The sequence below is a fragment of the Lolium rigidum genome, chromosome 6, assembly GCF_022539505.1.
Source record: "Lolium rigidum isolate FL_2022 chromosome 6, APGP_CSIRO_Lrig_0.1, whole genome shotgun sequence".
NCBI classification, from domain to species: domain Eukaryota; kingdom Viridiplantae; phylum Streptophyta; class Magnoliopsida; order Poales; family Poaceae; genus Lolium; species Lolium rigidum.
In genome coordinates, this window is record NC_061513.1 from 138,858,797 (window position 1) to 138,879,884 (window position 21,088).

Sequence of the window (21,088 nt, forward strand, 5' to 3'; positions counted from 1 at the left end):
ATCTTATTGTTGCCTGCCAAAACCCACCGGCGGGTAGCGGTTAAGCAACACGAAGAGCCGGGAGGCTCCCAAGACTGCTGTTGGGCCTTGGCACCTCGATCAACGGCCCGCGGTGCTCTGACACACGTCCTGGCAGATGCGAGGGCGTGCCACCTAACCTATACCTGGTCAGGAAGGTGTTGGATCGCTTCGATTAGTTTCCTACATGGTAGACACGTAAACATTAAATGAGCCTCGATCGGCTCTCAGGTTACCCTGTAGATCGGCTCAAGGAGCCGATCAACCCATGGTTCATGCTAGAGATGCAATAACATGGGTTTCTTGCTTTATCCATACTAAGCTAATCAGATCTACGACAGTTTAGGGTTTTCACCGCATAACCGGAACATCCTACACGTGATTGAGCCTGGTAGATACGTAAGATAACGGAAAACTAACCCTAGATGAGGCCTAAAAACCAACACGGTGTCGATTCCCGGAACATCCCTTCTAGGAGCAGCAAACTGTACCCTACGCGCTACTGGATCGTTCAACCCGTTTGCAAGGCCTAACTATGCGAGATATTAAACTAATCCTTGAAGAATAAGGAGCAACCGTAACGGATCGAATCTACTAAATAAAGGCAAAGCAAGGTGCTGCCCTTACACCTAAAATAGGTGTAAGGGCAGCTAGATATCGAGGGGCAGCATAGCTAAACAAGCAGATCATAAGAGCATCGATGCAAACCCCAAAACACCTAAGATAAACAGTACTACTCGCCATTAACAACGCTTCAGCACGAGCAATACCAGATAACGAATAAACGTATACTGCCTAGATCGCAAGATGCGATCTAGGCAGCATGATGCTTACCCGGAAGAAACCCTCGAAACAAGGGGTGGCGATGCGCCTGGTTTGTGTTTGTTGTGAATGTGATCGTCCTCCTTTCTCAATAACCCTAGGTACATATTTATAGTCCGTGGACTTTCTATCTTTGGAAGTACACCTAACCGTGTACGAGCTAAACTCTATCTCTTAATTCTAAACTAAGATGCAATCTACTATAATGTACAAATACACGGGCAATTCAGCCCAAATTCACGTACAAGGCCGATTCAGAGACATTCCGCGTGTATATCCTTCAAGCCCATCTTCATCACGGCCCATCTCCTGAGTTGGCCAAATTCTGGTGATAACACATGCCCCCTGGTTTTGGTAATAATAATTCCAAAACCACTATGTTTTCTCTTCACCATGATTTGACATAACAGAGCAAAACTGTGTTGCAGAGCCGAACCGCTCCAGTGCCCTTTCATTATGATGCCTTGCCTTCTCAACTTCTCCATACTGCACGATCTGACAGTTTTGGCAACGCATCCTCGAAACTGCCACAGCATTGAACCGTTTTTCATTATATCCAGTTATTTAAACTCGTCCAGGCAACTTGCTCCTTCATCCCCCTGCTCCACAGTAGCCATCGGCAAACAAAAAACCCTTCTCAGCCGCCATGGACTCCTCTTCCTCCTCCGTCTCCTCCGGCCTGTCCTTCCAGTCCTCCTCCAGCGAGCTCGAGCAGGAAGTCAATCTGATGGCCATCTACGAGGCCCGCGCCCCAGAGTATTGGGACGTGCGGGACTAGGATTTCTCCATTGAATCGGAAGACGACGAACCCCTCACCGGCGGGGAGGAAGACCTCCAGTTCCTTGTCGACGGGGAACTGGTACCGGCGAGCGACGACGACCTCTTCCCATGGGAGGCGGACCTCTCCTCCGACGAGGAGGAAGAGGAGGCGGAGGAGTCGGAGGAGGAGGACTCCTCCTCCGCGGGGTACCCACCGTCCAAGCGCTTCCGCGCTGGGTCGGATGACGACGACGACGACGACGACGAGGAGGATGAAGCCACTACCGGCGGCTTCATCAGCAGCGACGAGGACGCCGCCGGCAGCAGTGCCGACGGTAGCTATGACGGCGACGATGAGGACAGCGATGGTCCATAGATTAGGGATTAGAACAGGGCTATTAACAGTGCATTAGGCACTAGATGATCCCTTTTGAGAGCAATTAGCTCTTCGATGTAAAATCCCCTTCCAAATCAATGAGAATGTTCTTCCAATTTGGCTTTCAATTGTCCGATTTCAAGTCTTCCAATGGTCAAAGTAGGTCAACGCTCCCAAGAACCGATAGCAACGTATCGGTCTTTTTACCATCACACGCTCAAAGGCCAACCCGAAAACCAAATTGGACAGGTTTAAGCAGACATTTCCAAAATTCAGATAATAACTTGATGCCTGCTCATAATCTTTTGTACCTCTATAGTCGATGTCTGAGCATCGGTTGTTTTCAATCTAAAGTCGATGTCTGAGCATCGGCTGTTTCCCAAAAAGTTTTAAAAATTTTACTGGCCGATTTCATGAATCGGCCCCCATATTTTACTGTCCATCATCCCACATACTTGGGAAATATTTCTTGAGATGCTGGCCATTGACAGCCACTGGGAATTTCACACCATCCAGCTGCTCGAGCATGTATGCATTACCCTTTAAAACTTGGTCGACTCTGTACGGCCCGTGCCAATTTGGAGACCATTTACCATATGCTGCGTCCTTAGCCCCTAATGGCAATACAGCTTCCCATACCAGATCACCAACTTGGAACTCCTTTGGCCTCACCTTCTTATTATATGCACGAGCCACCTTGGCTTTATTCTCTTTGATTTTCTCAAGTGACCATAGTCTGAGTTCCGTTACATCCTCAATGATGTCACTCATCAGGGCTGCATATTCTTCAGTGGTTAAGTCATTCTGAAACGCAACCCGTCTTGAGCCAACCGTGATTTCCCAGGGTAGCACAGCTTCCTGTCCATAGACCAGATGATATGGCGAGGTTTTGATCTCTCCATGACATGACATACGGTAAGCCCACAAAGCTTCTGACAATACCTCGTGCCAGCGTCTAGGGTACTCGTCGATTTTCCTCTTAATCAGCTTGATCTGACTCTTGTTGGATGCTTCAGCTTATCCATTTGCTTGAGCATAGTATGGAGACAATCGGATCAGCTTGATTCCCATATCCTCGCAGAACTTTCTAAATTCCTTAGAAACGAAGACCGAACCTCCATCGGTCGTGATAGTCTGGGGCATCCCGTATCTGTGAATGACATGTTCCTTCACGAAATCGATAACATCCGATGATGCCACTACTTTCATAGGGACGGCCTCCACCCATTTAGTGAAGTAATGCGTAATGGCGGAACCCACACATGGCCTTTGCTCGAAGGAGGATGTATCTTGCCGATCATATCCATGCCCCACCCTCGGAACGGCCACGGCTTGATGATGGGATTCATCGCTGATGCGGGTACCATCTGAATGCTTCCAAACTTCTGACATGTTTGACACCCCTTATAATAATTAAAACAGTCCTCAAGCATGGTGGGCCAATAAAACCCTGATCGCCTAATCAGCCATTTCATCTTATGAGCCGATTGGTGAGTCCCACAAGCACCTTCATGTACCTCATGTAAGAGCTGATTCGACTCGGCTGGTCCCAAACACTTGAGAAGTAAGCCCTCCAAAGTACTATAGAACATGTCATCTCCAATTAGGACGTACTTCATGGCCTTATATCTTATCCGTTTAGGTGCCCCCCGAGCCGAATCCTTCAAGTAATTGAAGATATCGGCTCTCCAATCATCCGGTTCTAAGGCCTGTACCTGGACATCGGCTCCATCTGTTGCATCATTGTAGCCTGACGCCACCTGTGCAAGGTCGTTTGCCTCGGAATTCTGTGATCTTGGGACCCAATTGAAGTTTATATACTTGAATTGTGCCATCAGCTCACGGCATTGTATCCATAACGGGAAAACGACTCACTCTCACACTTGTATTCCTCTGTGAGCTGGGAAATCACCAATTTGGAGTCTCCAAACAGTTCCACTGCCTCTGCCCCGGCTTCTAATAGCAACTCCATTCCTTTGCGTATGGCTTCCTACTCGGCAACATTATTGGTGCAAGGGGTAGGTAATCCGATAGAGAAGGAATATGTTGCCCCCCGGGGCGACACGATCAAAATGCCGATGCCGCAGCCGCCGTCACAAACCGATCCATCGAAAAACATGGCCCATGCACGTACAGACAGTGCAGCTATATCAGTGTTGATCCGTTCAACAATAAGATCGGCCAGTGCTTGTCCCTTGACTGCTTTCGCAGGCTGATACCGGATGTCGAATTCCGATAATGCAAACATCCATTTACCGAGTCGGCCTTTCAACACAGGAGCCGACAGCATGTGCTTGATGACATCAGATTTGCAGATGACGACAATCTCCGCAGTCCACACGATGTGGTGAAGTTTGGTGCAGGTAAAAAAATAAGCAAAGGCACAACTTCTCGATTTTGGGGTACCTTGTTTCTGCATCCAACATCCTTCTGCTGAGATAGAAAACGACTTTTTCTAGGCCATTGATACGTCTCCGACGTATCGATAATTTCTTATGTTCCATGCTACATTATTGATGATATCTACATGTTTTATACACATTATATGTCGTATTTACGCATTTTCTGGAACTAACCTATTAACAAGATGCCGAAGAGCCGATTCTTTGTTTCTGCTGTTTTTGGTTTCAGAAATCCTAGTAAGGAAATATTCTCGGAATTGGACGAAATCAACGCCCAGGGTCCTATTTTTGCACGAAGCTTCCAGAAGACCGAAGGGGAAAGGAAGTGGGGCCACGAGGCGCCGCCACAACAGGGCGGCGCGGCCTAGGGCTTGGCCGCGCGGCCCTGGTGTGTGGGGCCCTCGTGTGGCCCCCGCGTTGCCCTTCCGCCTACTTAAAGCCTCCGTCGCGAAACCCCCGATGCCGAGAGCCACGATACGGAAAACCTTCCGGAGACGCCGCCGCCGCGAATCCCATCTCGGGGGATTCGGGAGATCGCCTCCGGCACCCTGCCGGAGAGGGGAATCATCTCCCGGAGGACTCTTCATCGCCATGATCGCCTCCGGAGTGATGAGTGAGTAGTTCACCCCTGGACTATGGGTCCATAGCGGTAGCTAGATGGTCGTCTTCTCCTTATGTGCTTCATTGTTGGATCTTGTGAGCTGCCTAACATGATCAAGATCATCTATACGTAATACTATATGTTGTGTTTGTCGGGATCCGATGGATAGAGAATACTATGTTATGGTGATTATCAATCTATTATTTATGTGTTGTTTATGATCTTGCATGCTCTCCGTTATTAGTAGAGGCTCCGGCCAAGTTTTTGCTCTTAACTCCAAGAGGGAGTATTTATGCTCGATAGTGGGTTCATGCCTCCATTGATACACGGGACGGTGACGAGAAAGTTCTAAGGTTGTGGATGTGTTGTTGCCACTAGGGATAAAACATTGATGCTATGTCTAAGGATGTAGTTGTTGATTACATTACGCACCATACTTAATGCAATTGTCATGTTGCTTGCAACTTAATGCTTGGAAGGGGTTCGGATGATAACTCTGAAGGTGGACTTTTTAGGCATAGATGCATGCTTGGATGGCGGTCTATGTACTTTGTCGTAATGCCCTGATTAAATCTCACTATATTTATCATATCATGTATATGCATTGTTATGCCCTTTTCTATTTGTCAATTGCCCGAGCTGTAATTTGTTCACCCAACATGCTTTAATCTTATGGGAGAGACACCTCTAGTGAACTGTGGACCCCGGTCCTATTCTTTACATCGCATACAATCTACTGCAATACTTGTTTTACTGTTTTCTTCGCAAACAATCATCTTCCACACAATACGGTTAATCCTTTGTTACAGCAAGCCGGTGAGATTGACAACCTCACTGTTTCGTTGGGGCAAAGTACTTTGGTTGTGTTGTGCGAGGTTCCACGTTGGCGCCGGAATCCCTGGTGTTGCGCCGCATCACATTTCGCCACCATCAACCTTCAACGTGCTTCTTGACTCCTCTCGGGTCCGATTAAACCTTGGTTTCTTGCGAGGGAAACTTGCCACTGTGCGCATCATACCTTCCTCTTGGGGTTCCCAACGGACGTGTACATCTACGCGCATCAAGCAAATTTCTGGCGCCGTTGCCGGGGATCTGAAGAAAAGTTACACCACAAATATTTCTAACTCTCACGTCAACTACACGCCAGCAAGCAAATTTCTGGCGCCGTTGCCGGGGAGATCAAGACACGCTGCAAGGGAGTCTCCACTTCCCAATCTCTTTACTTTGTTTTTGTCTTGCTTTATTTTATTTACTACTTTGTTTGCTGCACCTAAACAAAACACAAAAAAATTAGTTGCTAGTTTTACTTTATTTATTGTCTTGCTCTCTATATCAAAAACACAAAAAAATTAGTTACTTGCATTTACTTTATCTAGTTTGCTTTATTTTACTGTTGCTAAAATGAATACCCCTGAAAATACTAAGTTGTGTGACTTCACAAACACTAATAATAATGATTTCCTATGCACACCTATTGCTCCACCTGCTACTACGAGCAGAATTCTTTGAAATTAAACACTGCTTTCTTGAACCTTGTTATGAGAGATCAATTTTACGGTGTTAGTTACGATGATGCTTGCTGCCCATCTTAATAATTTTGTTGAACTTTGTGAAATGCAAAAATATAAGGATGTAGATGGTGATATTATTAAATTGAAATTGTTTCCTTTCTCATTAAGAGGAAGAGCTAAAGATTGGTTGCTATCTTTGCCTAAGAATAGTATTGATTCATGGACTAAATGTAAGGATGCTTTTATTGGTAGATATTATCCTCCCGCTAAAATTATATCTTTGAGAAGTAGCATAATGAATTTTAAGCAATTAGATACTGAACATGTTGCTCAAGCATGGGAGAGAATGAAATCTTTGGTAAAGAATTGCCCAACCCATGGATGACTACTTGGATGATCATCCAAACCTTCTATGCAGGACTAAATTTTTCTTCGCGGAATTTATTGGATTCAGCTGCTGGAGGTACCTTTATGTCCATCACTTTGGGGGCGGCTACAAAACTTCTTGATGATATGATGATAAATTACTCTGAATGGCACACGGAAAGAGCTCCACAAGGTAAGAAGGTAAATTCATTTGAAGAAACCTCTTCCTTGAGTGATAAGATTGATGTGATTATGTCTATGCTTGTGAATGGTAGATCTAATGTTGATCCAAATAATGTTCCTTTAGCTTCATTGGTTGCTCAAGAAGAAAATGTTGATGTGAATTTCATTAAAAATAATAATTTCAACAACAATGCTTATAGGAACAATTATGGTAATAACTATAGGCCATATCCTTCTGCTAATGGTAATGGTTATGGTAATTCTTATGGGAATTCTTACAATAATAATATGAGTGTACCCCCTGGTCTTGAAGCCATGCTTAAAGAATTTATTAGTACACAAACTGCTTTTAACAAATACGTTGAGGAAAAGCTTGATAAAATTGATATTATTGCTTCTAGAGTTGATAGACTTGCCTCCGATGTTGATCTATTAAAATTGAAAGTTATGCCTAATAATGATATTGATAATAAGATTACTACTACAGCAAATGCCATCCAAGTTAGAATTAATGAGAATATAAGATTAATGGCTGAATTGCGTGCTAGGTGGGATAGAGAAGAAAATGAAAAACTAGCTAAAGAGAATAATGTAGCTAAAGTTTGGACTATTACCACCATTAGTAATGATAATGATTCACATGTTGCTGCACCTCCTACTATCAATGGTAAAATAATTGGTGTTGGCAATGTTTCTACTCCTAGTGCAAAGCGTACAAAACGCACTGAAATTGCTAAAGCTATTGAAGCTGCTTGTGATAAAGCTGCTGAAATTTTTTCCAACCTTGGGGACAATGATCCCATTGCTGTAGCTCATAATGATTTAGATTTTGATGATTGCCACATCTCTGAAGTTATAAAGTTCTTACAAAAACTTGCTAAAAGTCCTAATGCTAGTGCTATAAATTTGGCCTTTACAAAACACATTACAAATGCTCTCATAAAAGCTAGAGAAGAGAAACTAAAACTTGAAACTTCTATTCCTAGAAAGTTAGAAGATGGTTGGGAGCCCATCATTAAAATGAAATTCAATGACTTTGAATGTAATGCTTTATGTGATCTTGGTGCAAGTATTTACTGTTATGCCTAAAAAGATTTATGATATGCTTGACTTGCCACCATTGAAGAATTGTTATTTGGATGTTAATCTTGCTGATAATGTTAAAAAGAAACCTTTAGGGAGGATTGATAATGTGCGCATTACGGTTAACAATAACCTTGTCCCAGTTGATTTTGTTGTCTTGGATATCGAATGCAATGCATCTTGTCCTATTGTGTTGGGAAGACCTTTTCTTCGAACCGTTGGTGCTGTTATTGATATGAGGGAAGGTAATATTAAATATCAATTTCCTCTCAAGAAAGGTATGGAACACTTCCCTAGAAAGAGAATGAAGTTGCATTTTGATTCTATTATTAGAACAAGTTATGATGTTGATTCTTCTACTCTTGATGTTACTTGATTTGCACTTTCTGCGCCTAGCTGAAAGGCGTTAAAGAAAAGCGCTTATGGGAGACAACCCATGTTTTTACTACAGCACTTTGTTTTATATTTGAGTCTTGGAAGTTGTTTACTACTGTAGCAACCTCTCCTTATCATGCTTTTGTGCCAAGTAAAGTTTCTATGCTAAAGTTGATGTTATATTTGGGATCGCTGCGCAGAAACAGCATTGCTGTCTGTCACGAATTCTGGCATAAGTCTCTGTAGAAAATTCAAAAAAATCTGCAAAATTACGAGCGTGATCCTCATATATGTACGCAACTTTCATTAGTTTTGAGTTTTTCCATTTTAGCAAGTATAGTGCACCTTTCTGGTTCGTCTTTACGGACTGTTCTGTTTTTGACAGATTCTGCCTTTTATTTCGCATTGCCGTATTTGCTATGTTGGATGAATTTCTTTGATCCATTAATGTCCAGTAGCTTTGTGCAATGTCCAGAAGTGTTAAGAATGATTGTGTCACTTCTGAATATGTGAATTTTAATTGTGCACTAACCCTCTAATGAGTTTGCTTGAAGTTTGGTGTGAAGGAAGTTTTCAAGGGTCAAGAGAGGAGTATGATATACTATGATCAAGAGGAGTGAAAGCTCTAAGCTTGGGGATGCCCCGTGGTTCACCCCTGCATATTTTAAGAAGACTCAAGCGTCTAAGCTTGGGGATGCCCAAGGCATCCCCTTCTTCATCGACAACATCATCGGGTTCCTCCCCGGAACTATATTTTTATTCGATCACATCTTTTGTTCTTTACTTGGAGCGTCGGTTTGTTTTTGTTTTTGTTTTTGTTTGAATAAAATGGATCCTAGCATTCACTTTGTGGGAGAGAGACACGCTCCACTTGTTGCATATGGACAAATATGTCCTTAGGCTTTACTCATAATGTTCAAGGCGAAGGTTGAAACTTCTTCGTTAAATTGTTATATGGTTGGAATTGGGAAATGCTACATGTAGTAATTCTAAAATGTCTTGGATAATGTGATACTTTGCAATTGTTGTGCTCATGTTTAAGCTCTTGCATCATATACTTTGCACCCATTAATGAAGAAATACATAGAGCTTGCTAAAATTTGGTTTGCATATTTGGTCTCTCTAAGGTCTAGATAATTTCTAGTATTGAGTTTTGAACAACAAGGAAGACGGTGTAGAGTCTTATAATGTTTACAATATGTCTTTTATGTGAGTTTTGCTGCACCGGTTCATCCTTGAGTTTGCTTCAAATAACTTTGCTAGCCTAAGCCTTGTATCGAGAGGGAATACTTCTCATGCATCCAAAATCCTTGAGCCAACCACTATGCCATTTGTGTCCACCATACCTACCTACTACATGGTATTTCTCCGCCATTCCAAAGTAAATTGCTTGAGTGCTACCTTTAAAATTCCATCATTCACCTTTGCAATATATAGCTCATGGGACAAAATAGCCTTAAAAACTATCGTAGTATTGAATATGTACTTATGCACTTTATCTCTTATTAAGTTGCTTGTTGTGCGATAACCATGCTTACGGGGATGCCATCAACTACTCTTTGTTGAATATCATGTGAGTTGCTATGCATGTCCGTCTTGTCACGAAGTAAGAGAGATCTACCACCTTAATGGTTGGAGCATGCATATTGTTAGAGAAGAACATTGGGCCGCTAACTAAAGCCATGAATCATGGTGGAAGTTTCGAGTTTTGGACATATATCCTCAATCTCATATGAGAATAATAATTGTTGTCACATGCTTATGCATTAAAGAGGAGTCCATTATCTCGTTGTCCATGTTGTCCCGGTATGGATGTCTAAGTTGAGAATAATCAAAAGCGAGAAATCCAAAATGCGAGCTTTCTCCTTAGACCTTTGTACAGGCGGCATGGAGGTACCCCTTTGTGACACTTGGTTGAAACATGTGTATTGCGAAGATCCGGTAGTCCAAGCTAAGTAGGACAAGGTGCGGGCACTATTAGTATACTATGCATGAGGTTTGCAACTTGTAGGATATAATTTACATAACTCATATGCTTTATTACTACCGTTGACAAAATTGTTTCATGTTTTCAAAATAAAAGCTCTAGCACAAATATAGCAATCGATGCTTTCCTCTTTGAAGGACCTTTCTTTTACTTTTATTGTTGAGTCAGTTTACCTATCTCTCTCCACCTCAAGAAGCAAACACTTGTGTGAACTGTGCATTGATTCCTACATACTTGCATATTGCACTTGTTATATTACTCCATGTTGACACTATCCATGAGATATACATGTTATAAGTTGAAAGCAACCGCTGAAACTTAATCTTCCTTTGTGTTGCTTCAATACCTTTACTTTAAATTATTGCTTTATGAGTTAACTCTTATGCAAGACTTATTGATGCCTGTTTTGAAAGTGCTATTCATGAAAAGTCTTTGCCTTATGATTCATTTGTTTACTCATGTCATTACCATTGTTTTGATCGCTGCATTCATTACATATGTTTACAATAGTATGATCAAGATTATGATGGCATGTCACTCCAGAAATTATCCTTGTTATCGTTTGCCTGCTCGGGACGAGCGAGAACTAAGCTTGGGGATGCTGATACGTCTCCGACGTATCGATAATTTCTTATGTTCCATGCTACATTATTGATGATATCTACATGTTTTATACACATTATATGTCGTATTTACGCATTTTACGGAACTAACCTATTAACAAGATGCCGAAGAGCCGATTCTTTGTTTTACGCTGTTTTTGGTTTCAGAAATCCTAGTAACGAAATATTCTCGGAATTGGACGAAATTAACGCCCAGGGTCCTATTTTTTGCACGAAGCTTCCAGAAGACCGAAGGGGAAAGGAAGTGGGGCCACGAGGCGCCGCCACAACAGGGCGGCGCGGCCTAGGGCTTGGCCGCGCGGCCCTGGCGTGTGGGGCCCTCGTGTGGCCCCCCGCGTTGCCCTTCCGCCTACTTAAAGCCTCCGTCGCGAAACCCCCGGTGCCGCGAGCCACGATACGGAAAACCTTCCGGAGACGCCGCCGCCGCGAATCCCATCTCGGGGGATTCAGGAGATCGCCTCCGGCACCCTGCCGGAGAGGGGAATCATCTCCCGGAGGACTCTTCATCGCCATGATCGCCTCCGGAGTGATGAGTGAGTAGTTCACCCCTGGACTATGGGTCCATAGCAGTAGCTAGATGGTCGTCTTCTCCTTATGTGCTTCATTGTTGGATCTTGTGAGCTGCCTAACATGATCAAGATCATCTATACGTAATACTATATGTTGTGTTTGTCGGGATCCGATGGATAGAGAATACTATGTTATGGTGATTATCAATCTATTATTTATGTGTTGTTTATGATCTTGCATGCTCTCCGTTATTAGTAGAGGCTCTGGCCAAGTTTTTGCTCTTAACTCCAAGAGGGAGTATTTATGCTCGATAGTGGGTTCATGCCTCCATTGATACATGGGACAGTGACAGAAAGTTCTAAGGTTGTGGATGTGTTGTTGCCACTAGGGATAAAACATTGATGCTATGTCTAAGGATGTAGTTGTTGATTACATTACGCACCATACTTAATGCAATTGTCTGTTGCTTGCAACTTAATGCTGGAAGGGGTTCGGATGATAAACTGAAGGTGGACTTTTTAGGCATAGATGCATGCTGGATGGCGGTCTATGTACTTTGTCGTAATGCCCTGATTAAATCTCACTATATTTATCATATCATGTATATGCATTGTTATGCCCTTTTCTATTTGTCAATTGCCCGACTGTAATTTGTTCACCCAACATGCTTTAATCTTATGGGAGAGACACCTTTAGTGAACTGTGGACCCCGGTCCTATTCTTTACATCGCATACAATCTCTTGCAATACTTGTTTTACTTGTTTTCTTCGCAAACAATCATCTTCCACACAATACGGTTAATCCTTTGTTACAACAAGCCGGTGAGATTGACAACCTCACCGTTTCGTTGGGGCAAAGTACTTTGGTTGTGTTGTGCGGGTTCCACGTTGGCGCCGGAATCCCCGGTGTTGCGCCGCATCACATTTCGCCACCATCAACCTTCAACGTGCTTCTTGACTCCTACTGGTCCGATTAAACCTTGGTTTCTTACTGAGGGAAACTTGCCACTGTGCGCATCATACCTTCCTCTTGGGGTTCCCAACGGACGTGTACATCTACGCGCATCAGCCATCATAAACTTGCACCACCACTGAAGCAATGGAAGTGTCAGCTACTGACAAGTAAATGTAGAATGGCCTGTCTTGCTGGGGTGGCACTAACACAGGTGGCTTCGTCAGATACTCCTTGATCTCGTCAAACGCTCGCTGTTGTTCTGCCCCCCAGTGAAACTCGTCATCTGATTTAATTTTTACCAGCCCCATGAACGGCTCAATTCGTCCCGACAGGTTGGAGATGAACCTTCTGACGAAGTTGATCTTGCCGATGAGACGCTGGAGTTCTTTCTTTGTGGTAGGCGGCTTCATTGTTCGTACTGCCTCCTGACTTTTCAGGCCGATCTCAATTCCGCGTTCATGGACCAAGAAACCCAAGAATTGACCGGCCGAGACACCAAAGGCACACTTCTTTGGATTCATCCTCAATCCGAATTTTCTGGTTCGGTCTAGGACGTGTCGCAGATCTTCCAAGTGTCCTTCCACCGAGACAGACTTAACTACCACGTCATCGATGTAAATCTCCACCAGTTTGCCGATTAGATCATGAAAGATGTAATTCATGGCTCTTTGGTATGTTGCGCCGGCATTTTTCAAGCCGAACTTCATGACTACATATTCAAACAAGCCCACTGATCCTGGCACTCTGAATGCAGTCTTGTGTATATCTTCTGGAGCCATGAAAATCTGGTTGTAACCGGCATTGCCATCCATGAAACTTAAGATCTTATGACCAGCAGCCGCATTGATCAACGTTTCTGCTACTGGCATTGGATACTCATCCTTTGGAGTGGCACTATTGAGATTCCGAAAATCTATAGCGACGCGCCATCGGCCATCCTTTTTCTCCACAGGTACGACGTTAGAAATCCACTCAGCATACCTGCATGGCCTGATGAATCCCGCGTTCAACATTTTCTCGATCTCTTTCTTGGCTTCTTCTAAAATTTCGGCATTCATCTGTCGTGCTCTCTGCTGGAACGGCCGAAATCCTTTCTTCAGAGGGAGCCGATGCTCGATGATGCTCCGATCTAACCGGGCATCTCTGTGTAATACCAGGCAAAGCAATCTGGGTACTCCTTCAACAAAGCTATCATCGGGCCCCTCAGATGCGGTTCTAACTTTTTGCTGATAAATGTTGGTCGTGGCTTATCCCCAGGACCAATGTCAATCTCTTCCAGCTCATCAGCCGATGTAAACCCATATCCCAACTTTCCGTCGCCTGCTAGATCGATGTTGAATACAGCCAAAACGTATGAAGAGGATAATTTTGGCCGATTGCTGGAATCGGCCTCCTTTGCAACTGCGTCGCACCATGAAGGTTTACACCTTATCTGTGCTCTACTATGACTACGTGACATGATTGAGGTGAGATCATTGCTTTTTATTTTTTGGGGCCGATCGCAGGGATCGGCCTTGCCACGTACGTCCAATGACTTGGATCTTGTTACTCTGTCAGGCCGGTGGATAAGACCAGCCTCACCCCGTTTTTTGAAGCTTTGATGCGCTCACAGCCGTCCAAACTGATTCCAGAGAGCGGCTCTTGGTCGTCTGCATCCCAAATGTTCATGCCAGCTAATGAGATCTCGATCGAGTCATCTGCATGAACAACCTCCACTTCATCTCCATCCCACTGTATCAGGCATTGGTGCATTGTGGATGGAACGCAGCAGTTGGCGTGGATCCAATCTCTCCCTAACAGGACAGCGTAAGTGCTCTTGCTGTCGACGATGAAGAACGACGTAGGGATGGTTTTCCGGCCCACAGTTAGCTCCACGTTCAGGACGCCTTGTGCTTCTGATGCTTGGCCGTTGAAATCGCTTAGTGTGACGTTGGTCTTGATCAGATCTTCGTTGGAACGTCCCAAACGTCGTAACATGGAGTACGGCATTATATTGACTGCTGCTCCTGTGTCGACCAACATCTTGCCGATAGGCTGCCCATTGATATAACCTCGTAGGTACAGAGCTTTCAAATGCCTGTAGCTCCTCTCTTGTGGCTTCTCAAAGATAACTGGCTGCGGACCGCAGTCAAATTGTGCTACTGGCACCTCTTCGGTCCCTGGAGTACGAAATTCTGACGGCAGTATGAACACCATGTTTGTGCCAGCCAATGCCTCCGCATCGGCTTTTGGCTTTTTGGGGCGCCATACTTTCTTTTGTGGCCGTGTCTCCGTCTCCAACGTTTGCTGAATTTTTACGGCCAGATCGGGCCGAGCTTTCCTCAGCGTGTACAGGTACCGCGCCTCGGCTTCCTCCAAGTTACGTAGCCGCTGCACTCTACGCTTTTGGCAGTGGCTGAGTCCATCAGGGCACCACCTTGGCCGGTGATACCTATCTTCTTCTTCACCTTCTGATTCCTCGAAATCTTCATCTCGAGATGACTCAGCTCGTCGGTTCTGAGGTGGGAGGGGTCCTAGACGTTTGAACACTGACACCTCACTTGCGCCCTTCCTTGGTCGACTACCCTCCGGGCAGTTGCCGATTGTAGGCAATCGGCTCATTCTTGAGTCCCAACAGTGCTTAAAGAAAGGGCAATCCCAGTGTCTGTCCAGGTCTTCCTGCTCTCTCGACTGCCCCCTAACGCGGCGCTCATATCCTGCGTCGCCTCTATCATATCGACGATATTTCCTGTTGTCTGCATCAGACCGACGATATATTTCATCGTCCACGTCGTAGCGCCGACGTCGGTCATATATACTGATGCTCATATTTGTTAAGGAGATGTGCAGAGAGTGGTCGTTGATATCGCACGCTTCTCACTTCTTCCTCGGTCAGGTACCGTCTGTCATCATATCGGGGCCGGTCGCGTGGATCGGCCTCCTCCTTATCCTTGCCATGGGAGTGACTGCTTTCTCCTTTATCCTTGCAATGGCGGTTTACAAGCCCTGCCATGTTAACATCGAACAAGAAACCTGGCTCGCACCTCACGGAGTGGTTGAGTTCCACCATGTTGACGCCAAGAAACGGATGTGTGTCCACTTTCATGGCAAACTGACTAAAGATTAATCGGCCTGACTCTATTGCCATTTGAATCTACCGACGCAGCTCTTTGCAATCGTTGGTGACGTGGGTGAATGAGTGGTGCCATTTGCAGTACGGTCTCCCGTTTATTTCTTGCACCGTAGGGAATTTATGGCCTTCGGGGAACTTCAGCTGTTTTTCTTTCAGCAGCAAATCGAAAATCTGCTCAGCTTTACTTATGTCAAAGTCATACCCTTTTGCAGGCCCTGGTTGTTTCACCCATTTGCAGGACACGGGTGCTGCCTGATACGCGTAGATGTACACGTCCGTTGGGAACCCCAAGAGGAAGGTATGATGCGTATAGAAGCAAGTTTCCCTCAGTATGAAACCAAGGTTTAATCGAACCAGTAGGAGCCAAGAAGCACGTTGAAGGTTGATGGTCGCGAAATATGATGCGGCGCAACACCCGAGGATTCCGGCGCCAACGCGGAACCTGCACAACACAACCAAAGTACTTTGTCCCAACGAAACAGTGAGGTTGTCAATCTCACCGGCTTGCTGTAACAAAGGATTAAACGTATCGAGTGGAGAGATGTTTGCAAAGAAAACAGTAAACACAAGTTGCGGTAGATTGTATGCTATGTAAAGAATAGGACCGGGGTCCACGAGTTCACTAGAGGTGTCTCTCCCATAAGATAAAAGCATGTTGGGTGAACAAATTACAGTCGGGCAATTGACAAATAGAGAAAGGCATAACAATGCATATACATGATATGATAAATATAGTGAGATTTAATTGGGCATTACGACAAAGTACATAGACCGCCATCCAAGCTGCATCTATGCCTAAAAAGTCCACCTTCGGAGTTATCATCCGAACCCCATTCGGTATTAAGTTGCAAAGCAACAGACAATTGCATTAAGTATGGTGCGTAATGTAATCGACAACTACATCCTTAGACATAGCATCAATGTTTTATCCCTAGTGGCAACAACACATCACAACCTTAGAACCTACTGTCACGATCCCAGGTGTCAATGAAGGCATGAACACACTATCGAGCATAAATACTCCCTCTTGGAGTTAAGAGCAAAAACTTGGCCGAGCCTCTACTAATAACGGAGAGCATGCAAGATCATAAACAACACATAAACAATAGATTGATAATCACCATAACATAGTATTCTCTATCCATCGGATCCCGACAAACACAACATATAGTATTACGGATAGATGATCTTGATCATGTTAGGCAGCTCACAAGATCCAACAATGAAGCACAACAAGGAGAAGACGACCATCTAGCTCTTGCTATGGACCCATGGTCCAGGGGTGAACTACTCACTCATCACTCCGGAGGCGATCATGGCGATGAAGAGTCCTCCGGGAGATGAATCCCCTCTCCGGCGGGGTGCCGGAGGCGATCTCTGAATCCCCCGAGATGGGATTCGCGGCGGCGGCGTCTCCGGAAGGTTTTCCGTATCGTGGCTCTCGGTGCTGGGGGTTTCGCGACGGAGACTTTAAGTAGGCGGAAGGGCAACGCGGGGGGCCACACGAGGTGCCCGGCGGTAGGGCCGCGCGGCCGGGGCACTGGGCCGCGCCGCCCTGTCCACTGGCTGCCTCGTGGCCGCACTTCGTTATCTCTTCGGTCTTCGGAAGCTTCGTGCAAAAATAGGACCACGGGCGAAAGTTTCGTCCAATTCAGAGAATATTTCCTTACTAGGATTTCTGAAACCAAAAACAGCGAGAACAACAACTGGCTCTTCGGCATCTTGTTAATAGGTTAGTTCCAGAAAATGCATAAATATGACATATAATGTGCATAAAACATGTAGGTATCATCAATAAAGTAGCATGGAACATAAGAAATTATCGATACGTTGGAGACGTATCACCGCCCCCGAGCTTAGTTACGCTCGTCCCGAGCAGGTAAAACGATAACAAAGATAATTTCTGAAGTGACATGCCATCATAATCTTGATCATACTATTTGTAAACATATGTAATGAATGCAGCGATCAAAACAAAGGTAATGACATGAGTAAACAAGTGAATCATATAGCAAAGACTTTTCATGAATAGTACTTCAAGACAAGCATCAATAAGTCTTGCATAAGAGTTAACTCATAAAGCAATAAATCAAAGTAAAGGTGTTGAAGCAACACAAAGGAAGATGAAGTTTCAGCGGTTGCTTTCAACTTATAACATGTATATCTCATGGATATTGTCAACATAGAGTAGTATAACAAGTGCAATATGCAAGTATGTAGGAATCAATGCACAGTTCACACAAGTGTTTGCTTCTTAAGGTGGAAGGAGATAGGTAAGCTGACTCAACAATAAAAGTAAAAGAATGGTCCTTCAAGAGGAAAGCATCGATTGCTGTATTTGTGCTAGAGCTTTTATTTTGAAAACATGAAACAATTTTGTCAACGGTAGTAATAAAGCATATGAGTTATGTAAATTATATCTTACAAGTTGCAAGCCTCATGCATAGTATACTAATAGTGCCCGCACCTTGTCCTACTTAGCTTGGACTACCGGATCTTTGCATGCCATGTTTCAACCAAGTGTCACAAAGGGGTACCTACATGCCGCTCGTACAAAGGTCTAAGGAGAAAGCTCGCATTTTGGATTTCTCGCTTTTGATTATTCTCAACTTAGACATCCATCACAGGGACAACATGGACAACGAGATAATGGACTCCTCTTTAATGCATAAGCATGTAGCAACAATTATTATTCTCATATGAGATTGAGGATATATGTCCAAAACTGAAACTTCAACCATGATTCATGGCTTTAGTTAGCGGCCCAATGTTCTTCTCTAACAATTTTGCATGCTCCAACCACTAAAATGATAGATCCTTCAGACAAGACGAACATGCATAGCAACTCACATGATATTCAACAATAGTTGATGGCGTTCCCCAGAAGCATGGTTATCGCACAACAAGCAACTTATTAAAAGATAAAGTGCATAAGTACATATTCAATACTACGATAGTTTTTAAGGCTATTTTGTCCCATGAGCTATATATTGCAAATGTGAATGATGGAATTTTAAAGGTAGCACTCAAGCAATTTACTTTGGAATGGCGGAGAAATACCATGTAGTAGGTAGGTATGGTGGACACAAATGGCATAGTAGGTGGCTCAAGGATTTTGGATGCATGAGAAGTATTCCCTCTCGATACAAGGTTTAGGCTAGCAAGGTTATTTGAAGCAAACTCAAGGATGAACAAGTGCAGCAAAACTCACATAAAAGACATATTGTAAACATTATAAGACTCTACATCGTCTTCCTTGTTGTTCAAAACTCAATACTAGATATTATCTAGACCTTAGAGAGACCAAATATGCAAATCAAATTTTAGCAAGCTCTATGTATTTCTTCATTAATGGGTGCAAAGCATATGATGCAAGAGCTTAAACATGAGCACAACAATTGCAAAGTATCACATTATCCAAGACATTTTAGAATTACTACATGTAGCATTTTCCAATTCCAACCATATAACAATTTAACGAAGAAGAAACTTCGCCTTGAACATTATGAGTAAAGCCTAAGGACACATGTGTCCATATGCAACAGACGGAGCGTGTCTCTCTCCCACAAAGTGAATGCTAGGATCCATTTTATTCAAACAAAAACAAAAACAAAAACAAACCGACGCTCCAAGTAAAGAACACAAGATGTGATTGAATAAAAATATAGTTTCAGGGGAGGAACCTGATGATGTTGTCGATGAAGAAGGGGATGCCTTGGGAATCCCCAAGCTTAGACACTTGAGTCTTCTTAGAATATGCAGGGGTGAACCACGGGGGCATCCCCAAGCTTAGAGCTTTCACTCCTCTTAATCATAGTATATCATTCTCCTCTCTTGACCCTTGAAAACTTCCTTCACACCAAACTTCAAGCAAACTCATTAGAGGGTTAGTGCACAATTAATAATTCACACATTCAGAGGTGACACAATCATTATTTTCACTTCTGGACATTGCATAATGCTACTGGACATTAATGGATCAAAGAAATAAATCCAACATAGCAAAAGAGGCAATGCGAAATAAAAGGCAGAATCTGTCAAAAACAGAACAGTCCGTAAAGACGAATTTAAAGCTGGCACCAGACTTGCTCAAATGGAAAACTCAAAACTAATGAAAGTTGCGTACATATCTGAGGATCACGCTCGTAAATTGGAAGATTTTTTCGAATTTTCTATAGAGGACTGTGCCCAGATTCGTGACAGAACGACAATGCTGTTTACGCGCAGCGATCCAAAATATAACATCAACTTTGATATAGAAACTTTACTTGGCACAAAAACATGATAAGGAGAGGTTGCTTACAGTAGTAAACAACTTCCAAGACTCAACAAAACAAAAAATTGCTGTAGTAAAAACATGGGTTGTCTCCCATAAGCGCTTTTCTTTAACGCCTTTCAGCTAGGCGCAGAAAGTACAAATCAAGTAACATCGAGAGTAGAAGCATCAACATTATTATTTTTCATGCAAACACAACTTGTTGCAGAGGGTGCTTTAGGTGCTCCATTATCTAAATTCTCTATGGTGGTGCTAGGGGTTTTAGAAATTTTAGGCCTATAATAATTCTTTTGTTTAGGCACTTTAGAGGCGTACATGAATTTTTGCTCTTTACCCACATAAGCTTTCTCATTATACTTGAGAGAAGAAAAGGTTGAACCCAAGGTTCCCATAGCTTTTTCAAGTTCATCAATCCTATTGGTTTGATTATCATGGACTACACAAGTTCCTAGGACACTAATTCTTTCATCAATTCCTCCTAGGGATTTATCAAGTTCATCAGTTTTATCCAATATCATTTCCAATTTAGTTTCAATACTTGGAAAATTTTTCTCTATGGTTTCCAATTTTTTCATAACATCCTCAAGAGAGATTTCAATTTTAACTTCATTAACAGGTGGTATTCCAACTAGACTCTCAATGATGCAACTAGCTTCTAAAGCGGGAGTACCTAGGAAATTACCTCCCGAAAGAGTATCAAGAACATATCTATTCCAACTAGATAAACCAACATAAAAGTTCCTAAGAAGGATAGTGGTGGAGTGTTTCTTAATGCACCTATGATGAGCATTGCTAATTCTATACCAAGAATCTTTAAAACTTTCTCCACCTTGTTGCTTAAAAGAACGAACTTCAACTTCGGGATTACTCATGATAACAGTAATAAAGTAAACTAGGCAAATAAAGTAAATGCAAGTAACTAATTTTTTTCGTGTTTTCGATATAGAGAGCAAGACAGTAAATAAAGTAAAACTAGCAACTAATTTTTTTGTGTTTTGATTTAGTGCAGCAAACAAAGTAGTAAATAAAATAAAGCAAGACAAAAACAAAGTAAAGAGATTGAGAAGTGGAGACTCCCCTTGCAGCGTGTCTTGATCTCCCCGGCAACGGCGCCAGAAATTTATGCTTG